The sequence below is a fragment of the Cervus elaphus genome, chromosome 33 (genome assembly GCF_910594005.1).
Source record: "Cervus elaphus chromosome 33, mCerEla1.1, whole genome shotgun sequence".
NCBI classification, from domain to species: Eukaryota; Metazoa; Chordata; class Mammalia; order Artiodactyla; family Cervidae; genus Cervus; species Cervus elaphus.
In genome coordinates, this window is record NC_057847.1 from 56,835,569 (window position 1) to 56,860,843 (window position 25,275).

General features: G+C 36.7%; 1 protein-coding gene and 1 long non-coding RNA gene across 2 annotated transcripts in view; one reads left to right on the forward strand and one right to left on the reverse strand.

Annotated features, from left to right (window-relative positions):
* The window catches only part of LRP1B (LDL receptor related protein 1B), a 2,070,284-nt gene that overhangs the window by 555,464 nt on the left and 1,489,545 nt on the right, over positions 1-25,275 (forward strand). The window lies entirely within an intron of this gene.
* LOC122688579 lies at positions 2,623-24,082 on the reverse strand. Its single transcript, XR_006339511.1, has 3 exons — positions 23,979-24,082; positions 16,236-16,245; positions 2,623-2,677 (listed from the first exon to the last, which is right to left on the reverse strand). It is a non-coding gene; the product is annotated as an uncharacterized LOC122688579 (long non-coding RNA).

Consider the following 25,275-nt stretch of genomic DNA (forward strand, 5'->3'; position numbering starts at 1 on the left):
ACCAACTCGATGGACATGAGTTTGAGTAAGTGCCAGGAGTTGGTGATGGACAGGGAAGCCTGGCGCGATGCAGTCCATGGGGTCAAAAAGAGTCGGACACGACTGAATTGGTGACTCTTTGCGACCCCATGGACTTCTTTGTGAGATTTCCCAGCAAGAATACTGGAGTAGGTTGCCATGCCCTCCTCCAGGGGATCTTCCAGATCCAGGAATTGAACCTGTGTCTCCTTCGTCTCCTGCTTTCCTGGCAGATTTGTTACCACTGAGCCATTTACTGGAAGAGTTTTTTGGGACTATCATAATTCTTTTAAAAGTCCAGTAACACAGATTTTCTTTGAAATGTTAGGTACCTTCTAGCCAATCGCGTTTTCATCTCTTGCTTTCCAATAGGAAATGCTTGAATATCTTTGGTGAATATTTTATTCACTTAATTTACTTGCTTGAGTCAGGTACTGGTCTTGCTTCCAGATGTTTAGAAGTGATACAGATCTGCTTAACATTGAGACAGAGCAATCATACACCATAATATTCAATCTAGATTATTCCATGTCTTTTATCAGGAAAAAGAATCCTACTCTTCTGGAATTTGTATAACACAATTAGTTTTCTTAACTTGAGAAGGCATGTCAAAATACGTTAAAAATAATGAACTAATTTATGTTCACTACTTTGTAGATAGAAAATTCTCAATAAATATTTGAAATTTTAATCTGTGATAAAATGGGTAATACATATTAACAACCAATTAGTTTGAGATCTGTCAAGCCTCACCTTAACCTGTACTTGTTTGTATATGTCACTTACAGATTGGATGCAATGATTTTTTTTTTTGAAATTAAAAACACTTAATGTGAGAATATTTATAGGCTTAGGCCTTGCTTGTACTTCCTTTGAAAGCAAGGAATCCAGGTGGAGGAGAACTGGACAATTAGAAAACCCAAATAGGGTTTTTTTTTTGAAGAGTTTAAGGGAGCTGAGCAAGGGAGAAGTATTTTGGGAGCTATGTGAGAACATAAGAGAGCTAGTGCAGAAATTTGATATGTTATGCATAGAAGACCCTTTATAAAATTTTGAGAGGATCATAAAGTGTTCAAGTTACTTTCTAAATATCTTTGCCTGTTTGACTTAAACCAACAGGAGATTGTGAGGACCCATGACTAACTATAATGTGGATTATTGACTAACTATAATGTGGATTATATTTGTGGGGCCAGGTTTATAGTTCAGGACTTAGCTAGACTTGAGACAAAGTCAATACCATAAAGTATATTTTCTTGCTGGTTACAGTCTCATTAGAGTTATGGTCCAAAGTGTGAAAATTTACCCAGGGAAACATTTCTTTATTAGCATACTACTACAGGGGAGCACTGGAGACCCCTCAGAGACATGATGGAATTCCTTATGAAATGAAAAGCTAGAAACATGTTTGAAACTCAACCCTCATGGGCGTAGACTTTCTTAACTTGGAGCCCTTTGTGGATAATAGCTGTATGTCAAGGTAGCTATGCTTAGGCTGATTTAAGGCATTTGCTTGCTCCAGTGATAGTAGCTTCCCTGGAAAATTGACTGCAATGCTGTGTTACTTTAGAACTGATGTCACTGGCTATTTGTTATTAGACACTTGAGAAATCTGGGTGGAGTTCCTTGTGGAGGTTCAGAAAACTAATTCACAGAGTCCTGATTAGAGCATGGTGCTTAAATTGTCTAAAAATGGTATTCGGTTCAGTAGCTCAGTCGTGTCTGACTCTTTGTGACTGCCTGGACTGCATCACGCCAGGCTTCCCTGTCCATCACCAACTCCTGGCACTTACTCAAACTCATGTCCATCGAGTCATCCATAAGATGCCATCCAACCATCTTATCCTCTGTTGTCCCCTTCTCCTCCCACCTTCAATCTTTCCCAGCATCAGGGTCTTTACAAATGAGGCAGTTCTTAACATCAGGTAGCCAGAGTATTGAAGTTTCAACTTCAGCATCAGTCTTTCCAATGAATATTCAGGACTAATTTCCTTTAGGATGGACTAATTGGATCTCCTTGCAGCCCAAGGGACTCTCAGAGTCTTCTCCAACACCACAGTTCAAAAGCATCATTTCTTCGGCGCTCAGCTTTCTTTATAGTCTAATTCTCACATCCATAGACTACTGGAAAAGCTGTAGTTTTGATTAGATGGACATTAGCAAAGTAATGTCTCTTCTTTTTAATATGCTGTCTAGGTTGGCCATAGCTTTTCTTCCAAGGAGCAAGCATCTTTTAATTTCATGGCTGCAGTCACCATCCGCAGTGATTTTGGAGCCCAAGAAAATAAAGCCTGTCACTGTTTTCATTGTTTCCCTGTCTATTTGCCATAAAGCAATGGGACCAGATGCCATGATCTAAGTTTTCTGAGTGTTGAGTTTTAAGCCAACTTTTTCACTCTCCTCTTTCACTTTCATCAAGAGGCATTTTAGTTCTTCTTTGCTTTCTGTCATAAGGGTGGCATCATTTGCATATCAGAGAGTATTGAAATTTCTCCTGGCAGTCTTGATTCCAGCTTGTGCTTCATCCATCCCATCATTTTGCGTGATGTACTCTGCATATACACTAAATAAGCAAGGTGACAACATACAGCCTTGATGTACTCTTTTCCCAATTTGGAAAAAGCTGTTCCATGTCCAGTTCTAACTGTTGCTTCTTGACCTGCATACAGATTTCTCGGGGAGGCTGGTCAGGTGGGCTGGTATTCCCATCTATCTAAGAATTTACCACATAAATGGTATTAGAGTCAGGCAAATACAAAAAGGTGAAGGTCTACAGTTCAACATTATGGATAACTTGTGTTCTGAAAGTCACCAAGATTCTGTTTGCTTTAGAAGCTGCTTAATTGTCATGAAAACTCTAGAGAGCAAGATGATTTGCCCTTATTCAATGCTGAATGCATATTTGTATGTCAACAAGATAGGGTACTGATATGTTGAAAAAGGAGCTTCAGGAGTCTTTCAGGGGGAAGTGTATCAGGTTTCTGTAAATATTTGCCATGACTAAAATCCTTTCATATATAGTCATTGAGATAGCTAGAGATAAAGTAATTTTAGTATCTATTTTATTTTGTTTGTAATATCTATTTTAAATATAAGAGGCTACCTGAGTTCTCAATGTTGTAACACTAATCAATTTTGAGTCAGAAAATGGGGAAAACATTGAGGCACTTGGGAAATTAAAAGCTAAGACCAAATTACAGAGTTCATATTTAAGGTGGGAGGAGAATGTATAAATTCAGATTGGCTTCCATCTCTTGATGGGCTTTCCCGATAGCTTAGTCGGTAAAGAATCTGCCTGCAGTGCAAGAGACCCCAGTGCGATTCCTGGGTTGGGAAGATCCACTGGAAAGGGGATAGGCTACCCACTCCAGTATTCGTGGGCTTCCATTGTAGCTTATTTGTAAAGAATCTGCCTGCAATGTGGTAGACCTGGGTTTGATTCCTGGATTGGGAAGATCCCCTGGAGAAGGGAAAGGCTACGTACCCTAGTATTTTGGCCTGGAGAATTCCATGGGCTGTAGTCCATGGGCAGTCACAAAGAGTGGGACATGACTGATACCACGACTGATATCCAACTCTTGATAGCTGATTACTGACAGAACAGATTCAGATTAGGGTGGATTAGAATGCACCTCACCCATCATCAGGAGACACCAGCACCTAACCCTGGGTACTGTTTGGAGGCCGTGGCTTAATTCAATAGCTTTCCTTTAACAGTGTCAGATACAAAGGGGAAATGTTGTAAGTGTTTGGCCTTCTATTTCTTATTTTTTTGTATGTCCTTCTATATAGGGGTACAGACAGTCCTGTGTGTTTACTACAGGACTACCTAATTGCAACCTGAATCTGAAGAAAAGAATCCAGTAAATGACAAACCTTTCTTATTTCATGGTAGAACCTGAATTAGGTATGGTTACCTGATTCTTTTTCTGCTCAGGGTGTGCTAATCAGAGAATGGGGGAGTGACCTGGGGTTTAATGGTAACTGAAGTGTGCAGTGGACACAGATAACAGATTTTTCTAGTTTACTTGTTCACCTTAAATACTGATGCCAAGAATTGCCTCCCCAGGACAGTTGGAACTCATTATCAATTGCCTCTTCCCACCAGTCCACTCACCACCTTTCCTCTATGAGCAAATCCTTTAGAAAAAATATAGTGCTATTATTTGTGGAACACAACAAATCTCTAAACCATTCCAGTGTTTCTCGGCTTTGGCTTAGGTTCACTTGGAATATGTTTTAAAAATTGTCTAGGCTCCACCCCAGAGAAAAATTAATTGTAGGTGGGGAGTAGGGAGGGTCTTGGGCATTGCAATTAAAAAAAAAAATTTTTTTTTTCTCCAAGTGATTCCAAAGCATAAGCAAGACTGCACTAAACAGAACATTTAAATGGGAAGAAGGTAGGGTTATGGAGGAGTCAATGGCTGTTTAAGCCTCCCCTACCTTCTACCTACTTGACTTTTGCTTTTTTGTAACATTGATCGGAGTACTGTGATGTAGAAATTTAGAGATCCTAGAAAGGGAAGATTGGTTTACACTGGAATGAGACACTTGCTATGGAGAAGCAAAAATTAATAAATTAAAAGGTGATTACGGGTGAGAAATGTAGATAAAACCATCACTCAAATGGCCTAGGCTAGAAAGTTAGATGTTCAGATAGAAGAGATAGAACTTGCGACATTTCTAGGCACATGGGTTACAAAGAGATGAGGAAGTCAGATTTCAAGGTTTACTTTGTTTTATGAATAGGAATTCCTTAGATTATTCTTTGAGAAATTAAGAAAAAATAAATTGCTAATGTTTCTTCAAATGGGATACAGACTTGACATGGAGCCATAAAGTAGTTCACCTAAAGGTGATATAAGATATAGTTTATATCTTTGTAACATTTATCTCTGGATCAGATGTTACAAAGTGTAAAAATAGGTTCAAATTAAATGCTAAAGCATGTCCATCTGTCTGAGCACTCTGGTTATAATAGTTGCAAGCTCCAGCCATAGTGATCCTATACTAAAGGTTTAAATGAGAATTCAATTGAAATAAAATTTAATGTTCAAGCTTAAAATTTCCTGCACTGGCCAAGGGTTAGATTTTATCACTCATATGGGAGCTTTTGGACCTTGATATCCTAAAATTTGCCTTATCAACACAACCAATAGGGAAATTCTTTTCTGAGGCAAAACAAGCTATAGATCTGAAATGAAATAGATAATCAAAATGCTGAAGAGGGAAATAAAAAAAGCCAAAGGGGAAATAGGATATATATATATTTTTTTCATGAGCATTACTTCCAGTGCTGTTTTTCAATATCCCAGACCAATTTGGAAGTTACATAGTAGCTATGAACAAAAGTGGTATGACTGCTTAAGTTGCTGATTGCAAAGTGACAAAACTCAGCCCTCTGTGGATTTAATCTGAAATAGTGACTTTCCAAAATTAGAACACTTAACTGGAGAGCTAGAGAGAAAGCAGGGGAAATGGAGCAAAATGAAAGCAAGTGGATTTTCTGTGGACTAGGTTTCCCTTTGTATTTGAGAGTGCCATAGCCAGAAGGGCTATTACTAGTGTGGCTATCACATCTGATCTAATTTGATCAACTGTCTTTTATTTGAGTTTCTGCTTCTAGATTTGCTAGTGCTCTTCACCTTCTGGGGTACATGGTAACTTTGCTACTTAAAAGAAATTGTATGTTGGAGTTTCCTGCGTCTCCTATATACTTCTGTAAAGCACAGTGTCTCTTTTCATCTTTCATTCAATCAACCATGTTTAAATTGAGCTCACTGTTTGAACATATACCAGGCCACTATACTAGGCTCAGTTTTTAAGGGTACAGTCAGTTAAATAACCAATTATTTCTGCACTATTACTTTGGTGTTTATTTACCTAGAGTTAATGGTTGACATTTTTCTGGAAGAATGCCATATAGCTAAATTATCCTTTGCAAGATTAATGCAAGACATATTGCAATTCAGTGGATAATAAGATACTGTTATCATTACTGTCCTTAAGGAGTTTTCAATTTAGAAGTGAGGGTAAGGCAAGAAGTGAAGAACTCTTTAACCATATAAACTTTTCAAAGACGTATAAGCTCTGTAATCAACTTCTAACATAGTCCGTTTGTACTATTTTTTATAAATTGTCAGATCTCCATGGTTGTTTTCCACTTGTGATTTTATGACCTATCAAACAAGGCTTACTTTTATTCAAAGTAACAAAAATATGTGTACCAACTTTGTGTGAAGTACTATTAAGGACAGAGTGACATTCAAAGATGAATAATCTACCCTGATTGTATGCTCACTAAAGTAGTGAAACAGAAATGTAACAGACTAAATAAATGGACTCTTAGTTGGCACTCAGAGATTAACATGAAAATCATAAGATTCATCTTTTAAAATTGAACAAATGCCCATGAGTTTACGTGCATGGCTTTGTGAATATCCTACTGTATTTCTGCAGATCCCCATACAGTCCATTGTCTTCTGAACAGAGTTCTGTTTGTTTGGTTGGATTCCAGAGAAGCTTGTTGGATATTTATAATGTCTTTAGTACCAAAAACAAACAAAATAAAACAAAACAAAAAATAAAGCAAAACAGAAAATAAAATACACATTTAAAAAGTAAAACACACGAAGTATCCTTTTCCTATGTTAGACCTGGTATGCTTCTTTGCATGTCCGTCATTTAAATGCTGTGTGATATATCTTCATTGTATTAAAATACTGTGGCAAGAACCTTAGAAGTACAAACAAGGGGCTGTGGGGTGTAAAGGAGGAAAAAATCCATACCATAATAAAGTGTATAGAAAGAAACCTCTTAAAGGAAATTGAATTTGAGATTTTAAGAATAGATTTAATTTGATAAACTAAGGTTTCCAGTACAAATACATACTGTCTGGGCTAAGCATACAGTGTGTGTGTGTGTGTTTGTGTGTGTGTGTTTTGTAAGCAGTCCTTTCTATTAGAAGTTTAGAATACGAGTTGGGCATTAGAAGGTTGTTATGTCCAGAGGACTGGTTAGAAACTGTTAGAGAGAAGGTTACATTTAACTCGAAAGGCCGCTGGGAAGAGAATGCCTTAGTTGTATTTTGGTGGTTACCAGTCAACTGAGTTCTCATAAAAATAGAGATGAGGAAGATTTGCGACAGAAGCAGATTGTACTGGATTATGGAGATAAGGAGAACTGAAACTGGGAGAGTGGCATTGGAAACAACAGGAAAGATCCAAGAAATTCTGTTGTGTGGATTTTGCCTGGTACTGATCTGATTGGTATTGACAATGGGAGAGAAATTTGCATCTGATCACTTTGGGTCAACTGAAGTTTCTGGAGCAATGGTGTGTGTGTGCGCTTAGTCGTTCAGTCGTGTCCGACTCATTTGCGACCCCATGGACTGTAGCCCACCAGCCTCCTCTCCATGGGGATTCTCCAGGCAAGAATACTGGAGTGGGTTGCCATACCCTCCTCCAGGGGATCTTCCCAACCCAGGGATCAAACCCACGTCTACTGGCACTGCAGACAACAGATTATGTTAATGAATGGTACACATAGTATATAGCATATAATACACACAGATAACTACTAAACTATTCATAAAATAACCCGTCATAATATTTTTCATTTACTTAGAATACATTTAAAACATGGGTTAAGTAATGTTCTAAATGTTTATCCCTTACTGGCATATAGTACATTCCTTTGGCCATATTACAAGCATGTCATATATATCATCTCATCTTATATCTGTCTATATGTTGTGTCTAAGTTGTATATTTAGTTTCCACTGCAGTCTCTTCAGTGAAAAGAAGTTAAGTTCCTGCAGAGGGACTTATAATCCTTTTTAAGTGATGAAATTTGCTAGCAAGCCTTTTAAATCTAGAAAGTAATTAAGTTCATCACAATTACTTTAGATCGATAGTTCATCTGTGGTTATATGGAATGTGCTTTAGAAGGGTATTGTCTCATTATTGTTATTAATTCTGTATATTACCTAACAGAGAAAGAAAGTCATTATGAATGAGTGTTTGCATCCATCCATACATCTGTCCAAATTTATCTCATCTTTTGACTTTTGATCAAATCAGTTTTGTTTGGGTTTTTCAAAAAAAAAACTACACTAACTTAAAAAGAGCAAACTTTTCTCATTTTTTATGAAGACTATAAGTTCTCACAGTTTCATCAAGATTTTTTTAAAGAAATTCAATTCAGGATCCTGTTTGAGTCTCACTCCAACTCCAAACATTTTTTTTTCATTTTTAATAATAATACTGAAATTATAATGCCTTTAAGATATAGCCATTGATTGAATAAAATCAACTTTGTCATTAGTTTCTCTTAGACAAAACTGAGTAAAATACAGATACTCTAGAGAAGGGTTGGAGTAGCCAATAACAGTATTTTAAATAATACACACACATATATAATAAGACAGATAAGATAAATAACTGTCAAGATAACTAGCTGTTTTGATTCTCTGTGATTTGGGAAGTCAGGAAAACGCAATCATTTTTATGTAAGAAAACATTTTACATGTGCCTGTTGATGGTTCTTCATTTAGAAGTGCTAGAATAATACCAGTGTTCAGTTAAAAAAATTAATATAACCCCACAAATAATAAAATGGTACATGCAGTATATTTCTTCCTGACCACTATTCCAATAAATGTAGATTGTCCATAGTTGAATTCATGCAGTGTCTGAGTTATAACTTATCACTCCAGTTCTTATAAATGGATACAGATGAATTTTGACTAACTTTCAATAACTAGTTTAATCTTCAAGTACCTCTAGTACTTGCTAGCAACACTAGATGTTCTTCTGACATGAGCTAAAGTTTCTAATATATGTAGGGCACTTAAATAACATATTTTCATGAATTTGATGCTTTCCCAGTACTGTGATGGCAGTGGGAACCTGTGACTTCTGTTTAACCATATGGCCGTTAAGTAGCAGATGCTTAGAAAAATTGATGAAAGGTATGAGTCATATTATCTGAAGAATTTTCCTAATTTTTTTTGCAGTTTCTCAAAACATTACATAAAAGAATGATAGCTTACGAGTACCAAAACAAAATCTACATTTCAAAAGCCTGTCATATTTTTCTGCTTAGTATAATATCTCTTTTCTGCCAAAGACTGTTAACACTTAAATTAAAAAGCTGATAGAGTGCTGTCTCATTGTTTGCAAATGTCTAATATATGAAATCGACTTGGATATTTTCCTATCTTATTATAAAATTTCCTGTAAACAAATCTACAGACCAATATATTGAAGGTATGTTGCATTGTAATGTAGTTAAAGTGGCTCTTAAACATTGATTGTGACCCTCAGTAAGAAACATATTTTAACATTGTGATCCTGACAATACATGTAAATGTTTTCAATAGATATCTGCAACTAAAACAAAAATTTCACAAAGATTTCACAAAGTAATGTTACTAATGTGATGTTTTATTTTCCAATTTTGTTTTTCAAAATTAATATTTGTAATACTATCTTCTGAGTGCAGTTTAATCAAATTTATGGGTAAGTATGTGTTCCTTTGTTAGTGTTGCATATTTAGCTTAAGTTATTTGTATTACTACCTCTATCATGAATTAAGATTTTAAAAATACATATTAAAAGAGAACACAAAATATTTCAGTTGTATTCATAGTTCATTATAATGAGGTAAAAATATCTTTTTCACTTCATAGACTTCTGTAATTCATAACAACCCTGGAAATTCCATAAGCAGAATGTCCACAGCTAGATATATCCTTGAGAATAAAATGATGTACATATCTTCTGGACTGTTTTTAAGATTGTGTTCCACAAATGTAATATCAGTATGATCTAGAAATTGAATATTTATCTTTTTTTAATTTTGACTTGTATCCAATTACAATAAGATAACTTTTGTTTAAATTTCTAAAGCAACAATTATTTTGTTTTGTTTGTTTTAGATTAATTTATTTATTTTAATTGGAGCCTAATTACCTTACAATGTTGTGGTTTTTGCCATACATTGACTGGCTGTCTGCTCAGTGTAGCCACTCAAGTGACAATTTTGATGTCAAAAATTCTTCTCTCTGAAATAACATTTTGTAATTACACTTATTAAATTGGTCATCTATAACTCAGTCTGATCATAATTCTTTATGTTGGCTAGACATATAGGAGAAAAGTATAGTTCCTTTTATTAGAATTTCTCTGTTTTAAGTCAGTGCTAGACTTGAGGAAACCTATGGGACATCATGGATGCTTCAGTGTTTTTAATCTATAAAAAAATGTGTATATTCTCAGTGTTTTTCTCAGTGCTTTTGACTTATCAACCAGGTTAGTCTCTCTGAAGAATTACTAATACATAGTCTGGTCTTATTCACCATCTCCCACTCCAAGTCACCATTTTCTTCTATTTCCATTTTTAAGAAAATGAGATGTTTCTTAAGGAAAAGATTCAAAACACCCCATTTAGGCCAAAGACATATAAGTAAAGAATAAACATTTCTTATCAGAAAAAAAACAACTATATATATATATATTTATATATATATATATGAGTGTGTATGTATTTATCTCTGAAGAATACAGTGAAATATCCCCTGGCAGAATACACTATGGGCTGTTTATCTTGCACTGGTCCAGGTGTCTTCTATACTTTTCTCTTTGAAAGGCCCTTAAGGGTTTCACTGATTCCCTAGAATGTAAAATTTCCTTCACCTTCTGAAATCCCTAATAATATCCATTTGCAGAAATAATGTTATCCAGCCTTATGTTGTCTGTTCTCTGGAGTATTATTTGTGCAACAGTAGATTTTCTTGTTTCATATATTTTGGCAGAAGTTTACTAAGAAAACATGTCCTCAAATGACTTTGTAACATGCCTACATATACGAGTAACGCTCCAATTATAAGGATGAAGGAGATTCTCTTATGAGGATTTTAAAGGGTTTTCCTATTATACACTCTGAAAATAAAATTTCTGGTCTATGAAGCAAGTTGCTTGATTTAAATAGATTTTCCTTGAACACTATAATATGTTCCAAAGGTCCATGGATTCTCTCATCTTATGAAATCACTTTCTAATTATGTGAGTAAAACCTAGTGTGGGATCTCAAAAGTGGGCCTGTGTAGGAGGAATAAGGAAATTTCATAAGCTACATTAAAAGTAATCGTATCTCTTACTTCATTTTTAACGAGTCTTCCCTCTACAATTTATACCTTGGAAGTCCTAAAGCACAGTATCACACACATGCAACTAAACCATATATTTTGAGGTGGCCAAAAAAATTCATTTGGGTTTTTCAAAACATTTTGCCAAAAACCCAGATGAACTTTTGGCCAACCCAGTATCTTAAAATGCATTAAGATAAACAAAAACCTTGTCTTCAGGAGGCTTGTAAGTCAGCTGCAAGAAGGCAACATAACATGAGTGACTGGGAAAAAGAGAACCACATTCAGAAAATAGAGACTCTCACTGTTGGTGGGAAGAGGGTAGGAGGTGAGGTTGAGGTGAGTAGCAGAACATCAGAGAAGTCCTTCGGGAGACTCTCTGGAGGAATTTGTGAATGAGCTGTAATAGAATTCAGGTCATGGAATTTGAAAGTGAGAATTTTTTTATAAGTCTACATAGACCTTGAAAATTTAGGTTGCTGTAAGAGTGTAGATTACGTATTTAGTTTCAAATATCCTTGCTATCAATACTAGTACTGACATAAAGCTAACTAAACAACAGATGGGCATTATATCCCAAACATTGTCACACACCAAAAAAAATTATAAGAAAGACAATCTAAATAATATAGTCAGTATTTTCATGGGCTTGATCATTCACATAACACTATGATTTTATTTTAAAATAAAGTCTACATGTATGCTGCATGAATTGAGAAATACATTTTTATCTGTCTGCCTAAATTGCCTCATATCAACTACCTCACACAAACGGGCATGGGGACACACACGTATCACTCTGCAGCAGTGGGTTACCAGAGACCATAAAATTTCCTCCCTGATCAAAGCCTCAATTAAAATATTACATTGCTAGATAATCCCTGCTATAGTACATCTGCATTACCTGGGAGTGGTGATGCAAACATACATTTTATCTTTTAACGTATAATAATTAGTTGAGTTTTTTTTTGTCTTCCCTTGTCTGGGAATAGACACATCATAGGGCTGAAGAGAACTGAAACCAAATTTTTGATAGAATGTAGTATATTAAGACGTTTAGATCTTTTTTATCGGGGAAAGCCAGGTAGAAAGCTATTTTTAGTCTACGGCCATACCACCCTGAACACGCCCGATCTCATCTGATCTTGGAAGCTAAGCAGGGTCGGGCCTGGTTAGTACTTGGATGGGAGAAAGCTATTTTTAGGGAGCTGGGGAAAGCAGGAAGGTATTGATCTGGCCAAAAAGCTCATTCAATTTTTGGAAAAACCTGAACGAACTTTTTGGCCAGCCCAATACATAAAGATTTGGAGTGATTAGGAAGCAAGAGAGGGGAACAAAGGGCATGAGGTGAAACTAATGACTTACTTCTTGCAACTGCTTCCAGTAAATCCTCTCATTGACTTTGGAGAACCGCTGCCAAATTATGACATGCAGAGGGGCCGTGGTGGGATGAGTCAAGCTGTAGGCTGTTTACCATGGCTTTCACAGAGGGTGTCCCTGGTGGCTCAGTGATAAAGAATCCGCCTGCCGATGCAGGAGATGCAAGAGATATGGGTTCGATACGTGGGTCTGAAAGATCCCACTCCAGTATTCTTACCTGGGAAATCCCATGGACCAAGAAACCTGGTGGGCTACAATCCATGGGATCTCAAAGAATCAAGCACAACTGAACATGCACATACACAGGCTTCATAAACAGCCAAATAGGTAGAGAAAGGTTAAAAAAAAAAAGTCAAAGGCATTGTTTTTTGATATGTTTGTGGATATGTTTGTGGAAGGACAAAGGAGTGTTAAGGGAGGGATGGGGATGGTGGTGAGGACGCTTGGAGAGGACTTTGGTACTTTGTTACCATTTAGTTGGTGTCTGTAACTCATGAGTTAGGGAAGTGCAGCCCTGAGCCATGGCTGTCTTGTGGGAATGATTTGAAATCAGCCTCTGACATATCTGGTAGCAGCAGGAGGGCAAAATAAAATCTTGCCTCTGATTGAAATGGTTAGGAGATTCAGGGAAGAGGAGCACAAGTGCCCGAATTAGAAGGAGCCTGGGATCATCAGTTGAAATCCATTCTCTTTAGGGAGAAAAAAAATCCTCTGATGACTGCAAGTAACTGGGGTCTTTCTTCCCTCTTTTATCGTTCATCTTAGAAATGATACCCCTGCTTGCCTATTAAAAAAAAAAAAGGAAGTTTGAGGCTTAATTCAGAATGACATCCCCATTTAGGCCATAAATGTTTGAAGCTTAAACTTGAAATCAAACTCGTGTTCTGACTCTCTGCAACACGAACAACCCCTGGGGCGCCCCAAGTATTTTTATATGTATAAATTGCTTTTGCTGTACAAAAGTTTTAAAAATTCAGTCTTTGTGTCACAGAGGAATAGGCAAAGGCATTAAAAGGGTTGTAATCTCTGCTAGAGCTTTAAATTCAGCTTATATCAGGCAAACGCAGTTTAGTTCGTATGTCTCATGCATCTGAGTCTCTTTAAAAAAAAAAAAGAAAAGAAAACTCATTATGCCTCATGGAAAGCAGTTTATAATGAGACCATCACCAATAATTGTTTGTTTTAGGCTGTGAAGTAGTGGGGCACATTCCTGCCTAGATGGAATCGATTGAAAATAACCAATTTTTTTTTTCTGATTCCTCTACATTTGCAAACGCGGTACGTTGCAGTGAATAAGCTGCCAATATAAGCCATTCCATTCCAAAACAGACATTTAGTTGAAGAATGACATTGGGATATGGCACTATTTTTAAAATTGAACAACTTGTGCTATGTAGTGACTTTTACATCAAAGTTTAGTGTGCTCTTTAATAATACTGTTTAACTTTGAAAACTGTGTTGCCTCTCTCCAGATATGCAGCCCAACTTTTCCAGACATGACCTAACCTGTCTGCATAACATACCTGATATAGATGTGGAAGTCTCTCTACTTCATTTAATAGTTAATGCTCCACCCATCTGGTTTCAGCTTTGACAGCCTCCCTCTCTTGACAGACTAAGAAGCAAGAGTTAAACAATAAAATATGCACAATCAACATTACATCCCACAAAGTCCATGAAATAAGCAAATGAATTCTTTTCTTATGAGTGTTCCCTTAGAATCTACAAAATCTGATTTTACTGACAATTTTAACAAGCTTAGTTATCTGGTTGCCAAACCTACTGCCTATTAGGAGGAGGCAAATTAGAAAAGGGATTGGGGCTCTGAGGACCAATACAATGATAGCAGAGAAAAGTGACAACAAGATTGCTGACAGAAAATCTATAAAAAGCCCACACAGAAACTCAAGAAGCACAAGAACTGAGTTATTTAACAAGGGTAAACAGACCTACACATTTTTATAATCCCTAAGAGCATCCCCATGCCCTAACTGCTACCCCTAATGATGGCCATAGGTCATTAAGAAATGTTGCATTAGGTTTGGTAGTTGATCAATTTTAAGGAAGAAAAAAAAAAGTATATGATTCATTTAAGAAAGATTTTCATCCAGAATAGCCATATTAAAAAAAAAAAAAATTGTAAACATTTAGTCGTCATGCTGTTTTGGTCCATTTTGCTAATTCATTATCCAGTATTAGAAGTGAGTCCCACTTAATTAAGAAACTAGCGAAAAAATATATTTGGTAATGAGATGGTCAAAGCTCATTTGGTACACTGTTGTTCAGTCTCTAAATCATGTCTGACTCTTTGTTGACTCCATGTACTGCTTCTTGCCAGTCTCTCCTGTCCTTCACTATCTCTTGGAGTTTGTTCAAGTTCATGTCCATTGAGTCTTGATGCCATCTAATCATCCCATCCTCTGCCACCCCCTTCTCCTTTTTCTTTAATATTTTCTAGCATCAGGGTCTTTTCCAGGGAGTTGGCCCTTTGCATCATGTGGCCAAAGTATTAGTTCAGTTCAGTCATTCAGTCATGTCCAACTCTTTGTGACCCCATGGACTGCAGCATGCCAGTCTTCCCTGTCCATCACCAGCTCTCAGAGTTTGCTCAAACTAATGTCGATCTAGTCAGTGATGTCATCCAACCATCTCATCCTCTGCCCCCTACTCCTCCAGCCTTCAATCTTTCCCAGTATCAGGTTCTTTTCAAATGAGTCAGTTCTTCACATCAGGTGGCCCAAATTATTGGAGTTTCAGCTTCAGCATCAGTCCTTCCAATGAACACCCAGGACTGATCTTTAGGATGGACTGGTTGGATCTCCTTGCAGTCCAAGGGACTCTCAAGAGTCTTCTCCAACACCACAGTTCAAAAGCATCAATTCTTAAGAGCTCAACTTTTTTTATACTCCAACTCTCATATCCATACATGACTACTGGAAAAACCATAGCTTTGACTAGACAGACCTTTGTTGGCAAAGTAATGTCTCTGATTTTTAATATGCTGTCTAGGTGGTCATGCTTTTCTTCCAAGGAGCAACTCTCTTCTAATTTCATAGCTGCTGTCACCATCTGCAGTGATTTTGGAGCCCCCCAAAATAGTCTCTCACTGTTTCCATTGTTTCCCCAACTATATGCCATGAAGTGATGGGACCAGATGCAATGATCTTAGTTTTCTGAATGTTGAGTTTTAAGCCAACTTTTTCACTATTCTCTTTCACTTTCATCAAGTCTCTTTAGTTCTTCTTTGCTTTCTGCCATAAGTGTGGCCAAAGTGTACCATTTGGTATAACCTATCTTCAAAATCATCATTTAAAATAAAGTCAGAGAATGTTTTAACATGGCTACTTCTCTTTAGGTGGCTAAATGTATTGAAAAACATCTCTGATATAACTCAGATAGCAGGTTCATTCCCATATGGGTTTGTTGTCTTCATCTTCTGCCTACATTTATGCCTCAAAATGGCACAAAAAATTAAATCCCACTCCACTTCTGGAGAAACAACCACACAGTGACTGGAATATAAAGTCTTATTATTTATCTACATATTTTAAAGTAACATGAAATAGTGAAAATCCATTTTTTTTTTTTTTGTTCACTGAGTTATTTCATTTTCACAGTAGAGAGGGGAAGAGAAGAACTAGCCCAGCTTTCACACCCAGGTGTAGCAAGCATAGAGCTGGCGGCACACGTGCATTCTTCTTCACTAAACCTACATGACTACTTTTCATATGAAGTTGAAGCTCACAGAGGTAACCTGTGTGAAATGCAGGATATGTCCAATCCTTTTAACCCACAGCTAGGGAGGCACTGACACAAACCCTATACCTAAGTTACTTGGTAGCATTATGATAAAAATTAGCTTGAGTGAGTTTCAGCATGGTACTTTGTTCCCAGATCAATTAATTTGCTGACTGAGACATTGAAATAAACTGAGAAAAGTACATAGCCATAGTTTCAGTTCTCTCTCTAGTCCTTTGATCTTGGGCCATATTAAGTTGTATTTTCTAGTCCTTTGTATCTTCTTTAAAAAAAAAAATGAATAGCCTTCAACTACCTCTACCTAGAAGTCAACATACACTTACTTCATTATAAACAATGAGCAAAATTATACATTTAATAATTAAATTCTGTAATATTATAAATGATTACCAGATTTTATCTGAGACATAAACTTGAGTTAAAATCAACTAAAGAACTTTCTTTTACTTATACTACCGAATTTTAATCTTGCCTCTTATGCCTTTTTTCACTATTCTTCCATGTCATGTTGGTATGGGGGGAAGCTGCCAGTTCCTAAGGAAGAGGTTAATGAATATGCACTTGGACAGTTTTGTTGCTTGGGATATCATGGACACAATTGTCATGATAATTGACAAGAGACAAGAATTGTCAGTGTTTTGACAAGGATGTACATCCTAAGAGAAATTATATTTTTGATTCTCCATAAAGAAAGAAAGGTATTCTATGGAAAAGAGATTTATCAGATACTTATCTAGTCAAATTCAAAAATAAGTCAACTTAATGAAAGAGTTTGATTTAATATACCTATTGTGGTTTGACAAGGTATTAGCATTTAGAGGACCAGTTTGAATTTCCCACTTGTAAACAAATGAGCAAGAGAAAGTGTATATTTAGTGTATTGTGATTTAAACATTGTTATCAAATACTATAGGTTATAACTCAGTTTATAATAGCTGTAACACATCACATATTATTTTCATTAATTTCTATTTTCCTTTTGTTTTGTTATACACTTTAATTATATGACTGTTAAGTACTCCTCATGAGTTGGAACTATTGAAATAATTACCTACTGTTGATCTCAGGGGTAATTGTGTTTTTAAGTTCCAATAATTACCCCTAGGATTTTTAGAAATGAATTGCTCTGAAATAGAGAGCACGTATAGACATTTCAGTATATATTTCAGTATACTATGTTTAAAGGGAGAGAAATTTCATGTTATTCAAAGAATAACCTAATTGAAGATGGAAAGAATATTAATATTTATTGAGAAACTAATACACCCCATACACTCTCGAGTTGGTTTACAGATTCTATTTAATTTTTTTCTTTATAACAATTATTTTAAATAGACATTATTCTGCTTAAAAAGATTCAGAAGTTCTATTTATATATATAAAGTAGCACATTTAGGGTTTAAATCCATGTCTGTCCCCAAAGCAGGTGCTTTTTCCGCTATATTATGCTGTCTTTTAACATAAATTGTTAATTGTCTTATGTGGTAGACTATTGACTAGCACAGTTTAAATTATTCAGTATCTCTTAGTCTGCTAGTTTCAGGGAAGGAGGTTAGATGACACTTAGATAATTTTTGCTAATAAGACAAAAGTCATCACATGTTTCCTTTGCTGTATAGTTCAAACTCTTTTCATATTTGTTATTTATTACACATTTTCATTCCAGTGTACAAACATTTGTAGTTGTGTTGCAGAATGAGTTCTTATACATGCTGTTTTTGCATATAGTTTTTGCATGCAGTTTGCCTAACACAACCATTTCCTCTCCCTTTCTTTAATACATATCTAAAATTTGTCAATGGTATTTTTAGCATATGTGTTTGGGGAGTGTGAATATAAATATCATCGTATAGATAAAATTTGAAATTATTTCCTTTGTTCAGTTCAGTAAACAGTTCAGTTGCTCAGTCGTGTCCAACTCTTTGCAACCCCATGAACTGCAGCATGCCAGGCCTCCCTGTCCATCACCAACTCCCAGAGTTTACTCAAACCCATGTCCATCAAGTCGGTGATGCCATCCAACCATCTCATGCTCTGTCATCCCCTTCTCCTCCTGGCCCCAATCCCTCCCAGCATCAGGGTCTTTTCCAATGAGTCAACTCTTCACATGAGGTGGCCAAAGTATTGGAGTTTCAGCTTCAGCATCAGTCCTTCCAATGAACACCCAGGACTGATCTCCTTTAGGATGAACTGGTTGGATCTCCTTGGGGTCCAAGGGACTCTCAGGAGTCTTTTTCAACACCATAGTTCAAAAGCATCAATTTTTCAGCGCTCACCTTTTCTCACAGTCCAACTTTCACATCCATACATGAGCAATGGAAAAACCATAGCTTTGACCAGATGGACTGTTGTTGGCAAAGTAATGTCTCTGCTTTCTAATATGCTGTCTAGGTTGGTCATAACTTTCCTTCCAAGGAGTAAGCGTCTTTTAATTTCATGGCTGCAATCACCATCTGCAGTAATTTTGGAGCCCCAAAAAATAAAGTCTGACATTGTTTCCACTGTCTCCCCATCTATTTCCAATGAACTGATGGGACCAGACGCCATGATCTTAGTTTTCTGAATGTTGAGCTTTAAGCCAACTTTTTCACACTCCTCTTTCACTTTCATCAAGAGGCTCCTTAGTTCTTCTTCACTTTCAGCCATAAGGGTGGTGTCATATGCATATCTGAGGTTATTGATATTTCTCCCAGCAATCTTGATTCCAGCTTGTGCTTCTCCCAGCCCAGCCTTTCTCATGATGTACTCTGCATATAAGTTAAATAAGCAGGGTGACAATATACAGCCTTGATGTACTCTTTTTCCTGTTTGGAACCAGTCTGTTGTTCCATGTCCAGTTCTAACTGTTGCTTCCTGACCTGCATACAGGTTTCTCAAGGTGGTCTGGTATTCCCATCTCTTTCAGAATTTTCCACAGTTTATTGTGATCCACACAGTCAAAGGCTTGGCGTAGTCAATAAAGCAGAAATAGATGTTTTTCTGGCAGTCTCTTGCTTTTTTGATGATCCAGCAGATATTGGCAATTTGATTTCTGGTTCCTCTGCATTTTCATTTGTTCTAGTGTACAGTAAACTGTGGTTTAATGGGAAATTAAACTGCTTTCTTATGGTTTAGCCATAATATGCTTTAGATTTATTTCAAGGCACAGCTTGTGCTAGACCAAAGCTATCTCTAGACCAATGGAGCCCAGTCTTTCATTTTATTTTCATAATCCCTTCATATTTCTATAAAATAAGAAAACTTAGTATTATTATAAGGAAAATTGGATATTTCAGTAATACCATGGTTGATGGTAAAAATATTCAAAAGTGTTAGCAGTATTGGTTTTGAAGGCTTTTAATCTTTTATTCTGTATGGTTTAAGTATTTTTTAATGCAAATATAAAGGGATCTTGATAAAAGGATCTATATCAGACTTTTTCTTCACATCTAATAATTCATTTTTTTTTAAAAAGGAAATGAAGTTAAAAAGTATACCATTAACTGAAAAGGTTTAATGGTTTAACCAGACTATTCTATTTACAGGATATGCTTACTTCCTCTAATACATTTCATGTTATATCAAAGCCCATTTTAAAGTTATTTGCTTCAGAGAATAGAGTGGACAACATTTCACTTAAAATATCTTGATATTCATCTGCTAGTTTTGAAAGGAGTTCCAGATATTAAAGGTAAGCCATTTTATCTTAGCTTCTTTGGGCCATTCAGTAAGATAATACACACACACACACAAAGACACACACACACACTCACACACAACACATTCACACACATTTAATAGATAAGCACATATTTAGAAGGTACATGCCTAGAATGCCTTCAACATACAACCTCTTCAGAATAAGGTGTCTAATCTAAAACCCACACTCTTCCAAATAAACCGACCAACACTTCCTCAAATTTCACCTCATCTTTGCACATGCTCAGTTTGCAGGATGCTCACGAGCACTTCCCTTTTGGTGTGTGTGCACTTAGTCACTCCGACGTTGTCCGACTCTCTGCAGTCCCATGGACCTTAGCCTGCCAGGCTCCTCTGTCCATGGAAATCTCCAGGCAAGAATACTGGGGTGGGTTGCCATGTCCTCCTCCAGGGGATCTTCCTGACACAGGGGTTGAACCTGCATCTTCTGTATCTCTTGCACTGCAGGCAGATTCTTTGATGACTGAGCCACCTGGGAAGCCCAGTTAACATTACCTGTACTAAATCATCTGACTTGCCTTATGTCTTATTACACATCCCATAGTAGCTGTTTGTGTGAATCTGTGAATGCTGTACATTTAGCTGTTGATAATTTGGATTATAAACGTTTCATTATCAAAAAATATATAGTACTAAAATTTGTAAATACTTGGTATACTTTCCTCCTCTAAGTTCTAAAATATTAGTTGTGGATAAAATAGGAAGGGATTGTATCCGCTTTGTATAAATTAGTATTGTCAATTTTTAGCATTGTTCGTGCTTTGCCTAACCTGACTCTTTTATTACTGAATCTGCTCCCATTCTGTTCTCTTGGAAACATTAAGGACAGGCAGTCCCATCTCACTTTATTTTTACCTAATCACTTGGCAGATCCATCCCAACTTTATTTTCATCTGTAGGCAAAAAAATTCTATAATGACTTAACTTGTTCTAAAAGCCTAAACCCATAATATTCTTTAAATTGAGAATATTTTCATTGATCTATATTTGTTTATTTTTCTCATATAAAAAGTAAACCACAATATTAGGTAAAGATTCATCAGAGTCAACAACATTGGTAACAATAGTTTTATTACTGTCTCATTCTTATAAACTCCCTACTGGTTTTCTTATGCCGGTCCTCTCAGGTCTCTAGTTATTTCTTTGTTTCTTGTTTCTTCCACTGCCTGAATATTGGTATTTAATTTATTTTGCCATAAACAAAGCCTTTTATATGTCCCCAGTACCATCCTATTCAATACCTCTGTTTGTAACCCCTGGGTCTATGTTATGATTTTTCTCTCTCCTTAAAAATGTTTGCAATATTTACCAGCATGTTATCATTTGCTATGTTCATTTGTATTCATCTGACTACCTATTTCAAATTTCCATAACATTCTTAAACTAAAAATAAGTAATTTTCAAAACTGACATCAGAAATTCACTTGACTAGAATTTATCGATGGGATCATTTATTGTTAACAGATTATGATCAAGATTTCAGACACTGCTTTTTCAGTCAGAATCCTCAAATTAATTTTTTTGAGAACATTTCAATAAATGCTTGCTAAATTCCCTTTGCTGTGAATTGGATTTTACTTAAATGATTTTCACAATTCTTTAACACTTATGATGTACTTTGTCTTTCAACCATCCCAAAATGAATTTCACAAAAAACAAGCAAACAAAAAATCAACATTGACCACTGTGATCATGAGAAGAGTTCAGAGCCTAACTATGTACCTACTTTGTTGTTGAGGATTAGTTTTTTCTAATTTTTTCTCAGGTAAAATGGACACATCTATTTGCACGTGTCCACGGCCAATCTTTACACACTGTCTACTCATACTAGAAGCAATATAGCCAAACCACAACATCATACATGCACCATAGCAATACAACGCCACCCAACATCACCCACAATGACGTCACACCGCAGCAGCAGCACTGGTGGGTCATATTTATTCCTTTGTTTTCATTCACATTTATTCTTGAGTGCAGAAACTCTATCATTGCCTCAAATCCACTGAGGCATGGGAAATAAAATGAATGAAGATAGGAATATAACCTCACTCCTTAGATAAACCCCATTTTAAAAAGCTTGCTGTGGTAATTCCTGAGATGTCTATGAAGAAATCTCACCTTTCATGCCAGAACATGTTTTAACTCTTAGATTTCTCTTTGGGGAAAGGTTGAGGAATAAATGTAGTTCATATATTTAACATTGTTCTTTGCAAAAAAAAAAAAAAAACAAAACTTTATGACAGTAACTTTAATACATATTTTCTATGCTATTTCTTTATCTCAAACCATCATTTTGGTAAAAATTTTGCTAGCAAATCAAGTGATAAAATATTTAAAGTGTAAAACAAATTGCTATAGAATAGACTGATTTGGCTTTATTGAGCTAAGAACAGTTATAAAGCCCATTGCCCTACATAGATCGTAGGACACAAATGTTTGGAATATAATGAATGACAAAGGAAAGGGAAAATCTGCTGAACTTAGTGTCTCTGAATGTCATTATAAAGACATGATTCACCAAGCATATGAATTAAAGGCTAGAGACTCCTTGGAGGGCTGAAGCAATGTAATTATCTATAACCTAGTGTGAAAAAAGAAGGCTCTTTTTCAAATCCCAATATTTTTGTGAATAGATTCTTTTTAAAAATATTTCATGTTTTAGGAAAGCTATTTTAAACTATTTGCTGTTTGATTGAACTTGAAAATTTAATTACTTGCTTTCTCTCTCCCTTGATGATATTTTAGTTTTTTATTATATTAAGGTTAACCTATCCACCTATCCAGGTAGGTGCTTTGATGTGAAACATATCAGGTAATCAACATTTGCATGTATTGTAAAAGTATAAGACAAGAAATGAGGTGGGAAAAGTTATGTGGGAATTTAAAGTATATTATTTAGGGAACAGTTGTTTTTGAACAGTTCTCACATGTAAGTAGATGAGCTAGAGACTGAAAATAGTTCTAATCAGTAGAAATATTTTCCATTCAGTTCAGTTCAGTTCAGTTGCTCAGTCGTGTCTGACTCTTGCGACCCCATGAACCACAGCACACCAGGCCTCCCTGTCCATCACCAACTCCCGGAGTTCACCCAAACTCATGTCCATTGAGTCAGTGATGTCATCTAGCCATCTCATCCTCTGTCATCTCCCTTCTCCTCCTGTCCTCAGTCTTTCCCAGCATCAGGGTATCTTCCATTGAGTCAGCTCTTCTCATCAGGTGGCCAAAGTATTGGAGTTTCAGCTTCAACATCAGTCCTTCCAATGAACACCCAGGAATGATTTCCTTTAGGATGGACTGGTTGGATCTCCATGCAGTCCAAGGGACTCTCAAGAGTCTTCTCCAACACCACAGTTCAAAGGCATCAATTCTTCGGTGCTCAGCTTCCTTTATAGTCTAACTCTCATATCCATACATGACCACTGGAAAAACAATAACCTTGACTAGACAGACCTTTGTTGACAAAGTAATGTCTCTGCTTTCTAATATGCTGTCTAGGTTGGTCATAACTTTCCTTCCAAGGAGTAAGCGTCTTTTAATTTCATGGCTGCAATCACCATCTGCAGTGATTTTGGAGCCCAGAAAAATAAACTCAGCCACTGTTTCCACTGTTTCCCCATCCATTTGCCATGAAGTGATGGGACCAGACACCATGATCTTAGTTTTCTGAATGTTGAGCTTTAAGCCAACTTTTTCACACTCCTCTTTCACTTTCATCAAGAGGCTTTTTAGTTCCTCTTCACTTTCAGCCATAAGGGTGATATCATCTGCATATCTGAAGTTATTGATATTTCTCCCTGCAATCTTGATTCCAGCTTGTGCTTCTCCCAGCCCAGCGTTTCTCATGATGTACTCTGCCTATAAGTTAAATAAGCAGGGTGACAATACACAGTCTTTACGTACTCCTTTTCCTATTTGGAACCAGTCTGTTGTTCCATGTCCAGTTCTAGCTGTTGCCTCCTAACCTGCATACAGGTTTCTCAAGAGGCAGATCAGGTGGTCTGGTGTTCCCATCTCTTTCAGAATTTTCCACATTTTATTGTGATCCACACAGTCAAAGGCTTGGCATGGTCAATAAAGCAGAAATAGATGTTTTTTTGGATCTCTCTTGCTTTTTTGATGACCCAGTGGTGGCTGTGACGGTGCACACGCGTGGGGAGAGGAGCTACCCCATGTCTTTACCCGAGGTCAGGGGCAGAGGCCCAGAGGAGCTCCCCCACGTCCAAGGTAAGGAGCCGTGGCTGTGCTTTGCTGGAGCAGCTGTGAAGAGATGCCCCACACCCAAGGTAAGAAACTAGTGAATCTGATCACATGGACCACAGCCTTGTCTAACTCAGTGCAATTAAACCATGCCGTGTGGGGCCACCCAAGACGGTCGGGTCATGGTGGAGAGGTCTGACAGAATGTGGTCCACTGGAGAAGGGAATGGCAAACCTCTTCAATATTCTTGCCTTGAGAACCCCATGAACAGTGTGAAAAGGCAAAATGATAGGATACTGAAAGAGGAACTCCCCAGGTCGGTAGGTGCCTAATATGCTACTGGAGATCAGTAGAGAAATAACTCCAGAAGGAATGAAGGGATGGAGCCAAAGCAAAAACAATACCCAGTTATGGATTGGACTGGTGATACAAGCAAGGTTCAATGCTGTAAAGAGCAATATTGCATAGGAACCTGGAATGTTAGGTCCATGAATCAAGGCAAATTGGAAGTGGTCAAACAGGAGACGACAAGAGTGAACATCGATATTTTAGGAATCAGCGAACCAAGATGGACTGGAATGGGTGAATTTAACTCAGATGACCATTATATCTACTACTGTGGGCAGGAATCCCTTAGAAGAAATGGAGAAGCCATAATAGTCAACAAGAGAGTCCAAAATACAGTACTTGGATGCAATCTCAAAAACAACAGAATGGTCTCTGTTCGTTTCCAAGGCAAACCATTCAATATCCCTGTAATCCAAGTCTATGCCCCGACCAGTGATGCTGAAGAAGCTGAACTTGAATGGTTCTATGATGACATACAAGACTTTCTAGAACTAACACCCAAAAAAGATGTCCTTTTCATAATAGGGGACTGGAATGCAAAAGTAGGAAGTCAAGAAACACCTGGAATATTTTCCATTATCAGGAGCATTATTAGGGAGATTACCGAGAGGTTTCCGTGGAGAGGGAAAAATAAAAGTTTGTGAAAGTTCATAGAGAGTACTTCAACGTGCAAAATAAAAAGCCACATTTGTATATGATGCTTGCTGAAGACTCTGAATAGC